This window comes from Dendrobates tinctorius, unplaced genomic scaffold, assembly GCF_039654945.1.
Source record: "Dendrobates tinctorius isolate UK_male_01 unplaced genomic scaffold, ASM3965494v1 ptg000040l, whole genome shotgun sequence".
Lineage (NCBI taxonomy): Eukaryota > Metazoa > Chordata > Amphibia > Anura > Dendrobatidae > Dendrobates > Dendrobates tinctorius.
The window spans coordinates 18,067,831-18,078,738 of NW_027361708.1; the positions used below are offsets into that span (position 1 = coordinate 18,067,831).

Below are 10,908 nucleotides of genomic sequence, written 5' to 3' on the forward strand. Positions count from 1 at the left end.
CACTGGCGATTGGCAGCCTCACCGATCCCCAAGATAGTTGAGTAACAGTTTAAAAGTAAATGCACAAATGTTAACTAATTCTTGTGCGAGTGTGCCTGATGCCCAGCATATGCAACTTAAATCACGGTCCAAAATGCTGCCCTGGCCGGTGGTGCGCGTTGAAGCTGATGATCATTTTTGTATCTTCAAAGTGCATCTCCGGCCGGAGCAGCGTTTTGTCTAGTCCAAAATTTGTGTTATTAGTATTACCCTCTTTTGTAAGTGTTATTAAACGATCCTGACATCTAGAGGTTGCTATATGAACTACCATATATTAAATGGAGTCTGTCAGCCCTAAAATGTTTTTAAATGGACTATACAGTGTAGTAGGGGACTTAGCCCTTATAACAACCATAACTTTTAATTCATGTGCAAATGAGGAAGCTTTGGTGCACTGTTGGTGTAGAGAACAGTTTGGTGCATGGTTTTGCCTCCTCATTTACACTAATACATACAGAAATGCAGCAAGCTTGCATGATGTATGTAATGTATAAGGGATGTGTATGTGTGTCATGTATGTGAGGTGCGAGTGATGTGTCTGTCATGTATGCGAGAGTGATGTGAGTGCATCTTATATGAAGGGCCGGTTTTAGACAAATTGGGGCCCTAGGCAAAATTCAAAGTGGGGTCCCCAATCCTGAAATAGTCCACCAACAACACTGTTAGGCCCCCTTCACATGTCCATATAAAACACGTGCATGTTACACCGATATCACCAGTGTTTTCAATCAGTGTGCCATCCGTGTGCCATCTGTGTTTTTCCGGTATGGATACTGGAAATGAAATTACAAAGCTTCTCATATACTTTCCATGTTAAACACGGACTGCACACATATAGCACATGTACAGCACACGGACGGTACACAGACGGCATCTTTACTTGGACCCATAGACTTGTATTGGCCCTGGTCATCTGTGATGATGGGAAAACATGGACATGAGTGCAGCACCGTAGTTAAATAGGGGACACGTGGCAGCCATGAAAAACATGATACATGGTTGTGTGAAGAGGGCCGTACAGTCAAACAATAGAAAACATTAGCAGAATTGCCGTCTTTTTCTACATCCTACCTCACAAACAGCAGAATAAAAAGCGATAAAAAAAAAGTCCTACATGTCCCCCAAACTACTCTGCTAAATCCCCTCTGGCTCCGTGGCCAATGGTTCGGGGTCCCTGATCGTTATCATTCACTTTGCAGCTATAATATAAGGTGCAGCCACAAGACCACTGCAGCCCAATGCTAAGACTGGCAGAGACCCCCGGAGCATCAGTGCTGGAGCCGTGGGGGATTTATCATTTCATGCTTACTATTTTTAGATTCCCAGAAAACCCTTGTAGTGTCTGTTCACACCCACCATTTTTGTTGCGGATTGATCTACAGTGTTAGCAGGAAATATTCTGCTTTTATGCAGCCTTTTCACTTGGATATTTGTTTCCCAATCATTTGAATGGGGAAAAAAACGCTGCAGAAATGCTGAAGGACATATAGATGTCCACCAAAATTGCCACCAGGGCTGTTAATCCTTTTAAAGTCTAACAGTCATTTTTAAAAGTTTAAAGCAAACCTGTCACCAGGTTCGGTCGATATGAAATATGGCCACCACCTTTCAGGGCTGATATACTGCATTCTATAATGCTGTATATCTGCCCCGAACCCTACCTGAAAGAGTGGAAATAGAGCCTTTATTATACTCATCGGCAAGGCGATCCAGTCTGAAAGGTGTCGCTTGTCTTGGTATGGCGCCTCCCATCTTCTTACGATTGCCGCCCTCCTTCTTGCTTTGTGTGGATGACGTGTCCCTACACCATCCACAAAGTCTCCCCGGCATTGCGCTCTTTGTCCTGTTAAGGGCAGAGTATTGTACTGCAGTGCGCAGGCGCCAAGAAACGCCAAAGAGCCCCGTTGCATGCGTACTACAATACTTTACTCTGTCCTAATAAGGGCAGAGAGTTTACGCCTGCGCATTAACGCAATGCTGGGAAGACTGTGTGGATGACGTAGGTACACGCCATCCACATGAACCAAGAAGGAGATGATTGTAAGAAGTTGGAAGGTGCTGGACGAAGACCAGCAACACTCCTAGGACCGGATCGCCCAGCAGGTGTGTATATTAAAAGGTATTTTTCTTCTCTTTCAGGTCAGGTTGGGGTCAGATATACAGCATTATAAAGTGCTGCATATTAGGTTTGATAGGTGGTGGTCTTACCTCATGTCGGCCAAACCCGTTGACAGGTTTACTTTAAGGTCTTGATTCATCAAAGTGTTTACACAAGAAATCTGGAGTCAAATTTTACTTTGAAAGGTTGCAAGATTTCTGTGCAATGCAAATTGCACAAAAATGTTCTGATTTTAGGCATTGCTACACTAGATTCATCCGGCTGAGGCCGGACGGGGCTTGGTGACACCTTCTCATCTAATTCATGATGAGTTGTGGCGTACCTTAGCCATAAATCTTACTCCAGTCTGTCACTAGAAAAAAATATTTGTATTGCTCAAAATACCACACTAAAGTGTGCTGCTTCTGCCTGAAGTGCACGCACTGAGAAGGGCATGGGCTCAATAGTAATTCGATTTGTACATGCACTCTCACCGTGTATGGATGCCATAGACTTACTATTGGGCTGTAGACCTCTCTGTCTGCCACACAGGAGCTGCAAACTTTAGAGTGGTGTTTTGACCAATCGGTGAGGGTTGTGGGACCCAGACCCTCATGGATTAGTAACACTATGGCGTGCCTGTAGTATATAAAAACTTGTATAAAATGAGAGTTATACTTTAGCTATTTATTACCAAAGGCACAACTGTATGGAAAACACTCAGGCCCAGCAGATTTCATAGACTTCATAGGGACTTTTAATGCCCCTTTCCCTAATCCACTTTTTTAAGTTAAAAATATTAATTTAGTCAGTGCAGCCCTTCTTCATTGTTCTTTTTAAGGAAGCCAATCTAGTGACTAGAAATGGAGAAATTCTTTTCTTTCACAATTAGAGCTCATACAGACGTCTGTTGATCTAGGTCCAGTCACGGACCACAATGCATGGACTGGCCGTAGGTCTTCTGACCTGAGCGTAACTACTTTGCAGAAATATATGAAACTGTCATGTTCCAGATGGGAGACCCACAGCCAATCCATGTACTACAGTCCATGATCGGACCGAGATCCATAGATGTCTATATGAGCCCTTACTCTGAAACTCATCTTCCTTCAACAGCTGTCATTTCTGAAGCGCAAGAACCTTACTCCCTGTTGATTGCTGGAGGTATTACTCTGCCTTGATCAATATCCCATTTTTGGTTCTCCTGTCCAAGAATGAAAGGTTTATCGACGTAAGGTGACACAGGGTATGTTCATACAGTTTTTTATCAGGTGGATTTTGGAGCAGATAGTGTTTCAAAATTCAGATACAAATCAGATTCAAATACTTTCTTAATAAGCTTCCTATTAATCTCAATATCACCAATAAAATCTGCAGCAAAATTCTTATGTAGCGTGCAAATTTTGCTGTAGATTAGCTGAAGGAAAAAATCGTCACTAAATCTTCTATGTATGAACTTACCCTTAGTGTAAGTGTAAGGAGAAGAAGCAAACGAGGCTTGTCTCATCCATAAAGGGCACCGAACTGTCGGATCTGTCACCTCAGTTACAGGGGGAGCGCTTAGAGTAACAGGATGTTCCCTGTGCTCGAGAAAAGGGGCATGGCTAAACAGACAGAAAATGCACTCGCAGAAATTCAAACTGAGGAGGCGGGAATGCTGAGTGCATGTCAGTGGTGTGAGGTAATTTCAGCTGTGAGGCGAGGGGGCGGAGCTAAGGGGAGCTAGAGACAAGATGATGTGCTGACTGGAGCTGATCGACGGGGGCCCGCTGAGAGGCCGCATGTACCGCTGTCCCCACCAACATCGCTGTCCCCGCCTACATCAAGGTCCTTGACAAGACTGCGAACTCGGCCGATGACGCTGACACAACTGCCCCAGCCGACGATACTGACTGGGGAAGGCAAGGTCTGTGTGAGGGATACCGGTGCTCAACGGTACAACTCAGCAGACCGAATAGACCACTGTGAACTGTTTTAGGACTGTCTCCCAGGCCCCCTAGTACAAGGATTCTCACCGCTGAGGGAGGAATCGGCCCCTCCTTCTGCCCTGTATCCGTTGGGGCCTGTGCCCTTGCTAGAACCCCAGGCAATCACCACCAGTGACAGGATTGAAAAGAAGACATCGCTATTAGGCTGGGATCACACATGCAAGAAACACGGCCGAGTCTCGCATGTTAATACCCGGCACTGCCGCCGTCACTCAGGAGCAGAACGTTCAGCTGCATAACAATGCATGTAGCTGAACGCTCTGTTCCTGAGTTCCGGCAGCAGTGCCAGGTATTAACATGAGAGACTTGGCCGTATTTTTCGAATGTGTGATCCCAGCCAGAAGATTACAGGACATCATTTCTATCAAGGAGACCAAGGTCATCATTCCAAGACAAGGATATTTAGGTGATTAGATATGTTGATCACTTCAAATAATTTTTAATTGTTTAAAAAAAATCATGATTTCAATTGTCCAACAATTTTTATTGCAGTTAGTAATTGGGACATAGTGTGCGATGTTGTTAGAAATATATAAGTAATTAACCAGATTATATTAATTATTAAAGATAATAAATTGGATAAATTTCATAAATGACATCTTCTGGCCAGGTCTTCACTTAAACTTGATTCCAGACTTCAGTTGATCAACTGCCTTATCTCCTGCATCTTTGGCAGCTTGGCATCCTTTGTCTACAGCTGGTATAAAAAGGTGCAAAAATGATTAGTAAAAGATCTATTTTGGTAAAAATAAGGTGTTTTCACATTTGCTTGGTGTCCTGGGAATCACAATAAATGCATACTTATGCTACTTGTTTTTACTTTTGGATTATATCTGCATAGTTGATATACAGTGGGTACATTTGATTATACTGAAGGATTCTCCCAATTTATGTGAATGCTAAATATTCATGTGTATATATATATGTTTTGTGCAGTTTTAAGAGTCTCAAACACGGGACTAGCCAGATCTTCCTCCAGGGAAGGACCCAGCCAAGGGGTAGCTCCTTTCGGAAACCACCATTACCACCATATTAAGTGGCCCTTTAAGTCAATATCCAGCTCTTTACGAGTTTACAGATATGACAAGGGAAATACCAAGGCCAGGTATCTATCCACAGACAGCTGTTTTGGGGTGTTGCCCCTCATCAGTGTGGAGTAGGATTCTGGCTAGGGGGGAGCAATGCCTAGTAGACCAACATCACGAAACAATCACTTACTTCAGGGAGACCAGTCAAAGAAAACACTGCGGCAGCCGGCAAAGGCGCTCAATCACAGTGAAATCCTAGGAGCAATGCCCCAAAACAGCTGTCTGTGGATGGATACCTGGCCTTGTTATTTCCCTTGTCATATCTGTAAACTCGTAAAGAGCTGGATATTGACTTAAAGGGCCACTTAATATGGTGGTAATGGTGTCTTCCAAAAGGAGCCACCCCTTGGCTGGGTCCTTCCCTGGAGGAAGATCAGGCTAGTCCCGTGTTTGAGACTCTTAAATGAGGCTCCACAGACTTTATTTGCATATTCGTATTTCCCAGGGAGCAATGCACCTAGGATTTCACTGTGATTGAGCGCCTTTGCTGGCTGCCGCAGTGCTTTATTTGACTGGTCTCCCTGAGGTCAGTGATTGTTTTGTGATGCCTAATTTTGTAGACATGCAATAATGTCAAATCCTATAATCATAACCATTTCTTTTAGCTGATTAGGATTTCACTGTTCCATAGAATTAAATAACATAAGAATGTAAATCTTTTATTAGGCATTAAGTAACACTTGGATGACGTCAACAGACGAGCTATCTCCTTCATCGTCTAGATTTAAGGCACCCATACAGATTAAACGAATGCCTACCAAATCCACCAGCAGGCTCAACCAACAGTCTAATACTCTCCCCCAATATCATATTGGTGGATACAAGAATCTGGTATGTTCTATTTTGGACTGCTGATAATTTTTTTTAAGGTCAGGTTAGCTGCTGCCAGGAAAGTTTGTCAGCGGCTCTTTTGTAGAAAACACAGGAGCTCTCTGCAACGCGCTTCAGTTTATAAAAAAGTCAGGAGAAATTGCTCCCAGCTGAATGATTGGCTGACCTTTTGTTCAGGCGATAGTTATCAATTGTGTATGAGGCCCTCAAATGTGTCCCAGGGTTTATTTGGCTATTGTATTAAAATCAAATGCACAAGTATTGAAGAACAGTGTGCTGCTGGAGTAAGATGCACTAAATTCATTAGGAGGCATGTGTCTTTTAGTGATTTGGCACAAGTTTCAGAAGTTGTGTGCTACTATAAGGAATGTACTTTATTTGATAACTTGATTACATTTCTGTCATAATTTGTAGACAGTGCTCAGCCATGTCACCTCTAAGCTAAGGTCAACTCACTTTTCAATAAGTTGTTGGAGTTGGCTGTGACTGTTATTATTATTGGGCTCTGTTCACTGCTCCACTTTTTGGCCCAATTCACTGTTCTACCATTGAACCCTGTTCACTGCTCCAGTACTGAGCCCTGTTTCCTGCTATGGTACATTGGGCCCTAGTCAATGCTCTATCATTGGGCCCTTTTCATTGTTCTACCATTGGGGCCTAATCACTGCTCTACCATTGGACCCTGTTCACTGATTTACCATTGGGCCCTGTTCACTGCTCCTCTGTTGGTTCCTGCTCACTGCTCTACCATTGGGACCCCTTCACTGCTCAACTATTAAGCCCAATTCACTGTTTTACCATTGGGTTCTGTTCCCTGATCTACTATTGGGCCCAATTTACTGCTCTACCATTGAGCCCTGTTTCCTGTTTTACCATTGGCCCCAGTTCACTGCTTCACTATTTGACCAAATTCTCTGCTCTACCATTTGGTCCTGTTCTTTACTTTTGGGCCAATTCACTGCTCTTCCATTGGGCCCAGATCACTGTTCTATGATTGGGCCCTGTTCACTGCTCTACCATTGGGACCCCTTCACTGCTCAACTATTAAGCCCAATTCACTGTTTTACCTTTGGGTTCTGTTCCCTGGTCTAATATTGTGCCCAATTTACTGCTCTACCATTGAGCTCTGTTTCCTGTTTTACCATTGGGCCCAGTTCACTGCTCCACTATTTTACCCAATTCTCTGCTCTACCATTTGGTCCTGTTCTTTACTTTTGGGCCAATGCACTTCTCTTCCATTGGGCCCGGATCACTGTTCTATGATTGGGCCCTGTGCACTGCTCTACCATTGGCCCATTTCAGTGCCCTATCATTAGGCCCGACATCATTTTTTCAAAAAGAGTTTACTTACCTTCTTGAGCAATTTTCTGCCCTTCTTGTACACACTGGTTGGCAGTGTCCTGGACAGCTTCTTTTCCTTGTTTTACTGTAATATAAGTGGCTAGGATTACAGTATGCCCATTTGATTTGCATAGATTGTATTTCTGTTGGCAGCAGATAGCTGGTGCATGCAATTATTCCTACATCACATTCAGTAGCTGGCGCATGTTTGCAGTTATGTAAGATGGTGTACTGATTACACAGACTTTTATTATTGCAGCATATTTAATATCCAATACTGTTTCATTGTTTGATTTCTATAGCTAACCTAAGGTGGAAAGACAAAAAGTAGACCGACATCATACATAATTGAACATCAGTTTTGATCAACAGTGCTTCTTTGTAATGCCGATTTGTCCCAGAGAAGCATGTGTGAGTGCACGGGTTCAGTATTCACAGACAGAACAGCGCTGGGTGTGGTGCCTGGGACAGCATTTGTGCCTATGTGATATGGGTGGAACGATCATGACCTGCAAAGCCCATTCATCCAGATAGAGGTGTGGTTCCACTTGATGTAAAAAAAGCATTGCTCAAAATTAGAAAATCTAAATCCTCAGGGTACACCCTGGAGCACACAAATTTCTTTGGCACAGACACAATAGAGTTTAGTGTCATGAGGGTCCATGGCGCTTATACTATGGCTTCTGCATCTATATTGTCAAAAGCAACGAATATTATACACCTAGCATTCCAGCTACCTCAGTCATATCAGTTGTGGATAGACAGTCCTATAGGCAAACTGAATTTAAACATTCATAGTATGAAAAATCTAACTGCTGCATACCCATAGGCTTAGGTTAGATACATATTTTCATTTTTTTGTGAGTTTTCGTTGTAAGTTTTTAACTAGAAAGAGTAGTGAATGCAAAACTAAGAATTATCAGTATTACTATTTCTTTCTTTTCTGTGTTTTGCGCCTCCCCTTTTCTTTCCCATTTCAGTGACTGGAAGCATTTGGTGGAGAATCCCGAGGCTTAAATCTATTCTAATCATGTCCAACTGACACAACTATAGGTGTCATTACTATAGAACACTGGTACAAGGGAGGATATATCATTAGTGCAAAGGGGGATCAAGAGGTAAGAGCCCACTTCCACCTCAAAAGCAGAGAGCAGCTCCACTCATGGACACATAAACAGTTGCATTATAATGAAGAATTAGACTGCAAAGGGCTCATATCAAGCTCTAATTTAGGGGCCCTGCTCAAGTCCAGGTAGTTATTGGTGACTTATAAAGGACCTTCTTATAACCCAAAAATAGGCTAATATACATTTATGGTGATGGTTTAGAAGAGTCTGCCTAGCTTACAGTTTTTTCTAGCCTTTGTCCATTTTAAAGGTGTTGTCTGGGCAAAATAAAGTGTTCCCTAGTGGCTTGGTATGTTACAAAACAACAAAGATAGCTGTACTCACCTTAAGGAACTTGCAAGGATCAAGCTCTGGCCTCTCCAAGGCCTGCTTTAACATCGGCAGGAAGTTGTCACTCTTCAAAGCAGCTGCTGGGCCACTTGGACCTATGACTGGCCAATGACTCGTTGTGGAAGTCAACTGGATTTGGCGGCCAGTGGCTTTGAATGGTGACGATTTCCTGACGGCATAAACACAGACCATGGAGCAGCCAGCACTGGATCCTGGTAAGTGCCAGGAGGTGAGTATGGCACCCTTTCTTATTTTTTAACATAGCAAGCCACTAGGAAAATCTTCATTTTGTCCAGACAACACCTTTAAAAGGGAATCTTTCACCACATTTGACTTATCTAAACTATAATTATGGGCATACAGGTTATAGAATGCTGAAAAAATGCCTACTTGTGTGTCTCATATCATGCCTTGTTATTCAGAAATCCTCTTTTATCACGTTATATAAATGACTTCTTCGAGGCAATGAGGAGGATGCTTCCTCTAAGATAACTGCCTTCAGTTATTAGTGTATCGGCTGACACAAGGTGAGGTTTTAACACTAGACCTAGGACCATCCCGACAGGGTACACCTTGTCGCTGTGGGATAGCTTTTTCCTTTATCAAAATAGCGTTATCTAAGTGCCCTATGTTACTTACAAGTACTATTTCGATTTACTTATTTACTTACTACTGGATACATGCTCATTTTGTTTTTTTCTTGGGTTTTGTTTGTTCGCACTGTGACTATTTCGCATTCTCCTACACAGTGCATGTATACCATCTCATGCTCTGGCTCATTTCTTTGTTTTCGGTAATATAAATAATGTAAATACATTGAAGCACATGTATAGATCTAAAAACATTCAGGTTATCTGTGGCGAATATTTATGCCTTTAGCACACATGTAATTTGTCCTTTCACACATGTATAATGCACTTAAAAATTGAAAAATGGCTTTTAAATGAGGGTTATATGTATTCCACATACACTGGCCATACACATAGGATAGCACTTGGTTCCTTCATCTGTCATCTTCTCTGGTGCTCACATAACAGGCACTTATGTTTATTTGACTGGCGAAAGGGGGGCAAGCTGCTGCTAGACTCTTGTGTCCGGTAAATTAAATAATAGTTATTGCCAGTAATTTCTTGCACATTATTAATGTCTCTACACATTGGACTTTTTGTTGCATTAGATTCATTTTGAAAAGCCAGCTGACAAGTTTCCTAATCTCATGTGTACAGACAGATTTCCATTCACGTGACATAACCCATTGTGACAGGAAACGTTCAATTATCACCGCACCAGAGAGTATATCGGGTAGAAGAACCTATCCGTACATGTACATATAGTTATCATAAAATATACCAACTTCAATATCTGTGCAAAACATTTGATGATCATTGTGAACCAGACTGTAGTGTCTAAAAATTGATGAGTAAACTTTGCTTACCTATGTCACTTGTATTTAAATCGACTCCAGCACCCTTTTTTAGGAAAGACATATTAAAGTCTGAATAGCTTGAATGTGATACAGCAGGACGCAGCAGAAAATAAACCAAACTCTTTAGCAGATTGATCAGTGATGTGTTTTTATGGAAAGACCGATGCCCCACCTTGTGCCTTTAGGCAGAACATCCTCATTGGTCATGATGTGAACAGACCATGGCATCTGTATGGTTGTCATAATTAGAAAATCAACAAGTGGCGGAATAATTTTTGAGCAGCATTGTTTTCTATTCCCTGCAGGCTGGGCAGATGGCTCATACTGGAAAATTCCACCCAGCTAGATAAAGGATTGCTTCTGGCAAAAAATACATTTTCTGTGTTCGTCTGGTTTCAGCAGTGGCTGAAAGTTTTGACATTTCCTGTCCTTTAATTGATTTTCTTCTTTATTTCTTTTTTGCTTTGTATTTTAAATTCAATTTTAAAAGGCTGTAGGCGTGTTACAGTGGAAACGAGTCTACACAAGCAGAAGGGTCTACACAGTCCATGTTAAGTCGAGGAGCTCGAATCATTTGTGGATGTCATATACAATAAAGCCAATGGGTGGGTGGGATTAACAATAAAAAGGATCATGGGTG

General features: G+C 42.2%; 1 long non-coding RNA gene across 1 annotated transcript; it reads right to left on the bottom strand.

Annotated features, from left to right (window-relative positions):
* Positions 1-4,588: 4,588 nt before the first annotated feature.
* LOC141088684 (uncharacterized) lies at positions 4,589-10,430 on the bottom strand. Its single transcript, XR_012232018.1, has 3 exons — positions 10,278-10,430; positions 7,396-7,470; positions 4,589-4,822 (listed from the first exon to the last, which is right to left on the bottom strand). It is a non-coding gene; the product is annotated as an uncharacterized lncRNA (long non-coding RNA).
* Positions 10,431-10,908: the final 478 nt, after the last annotated feature.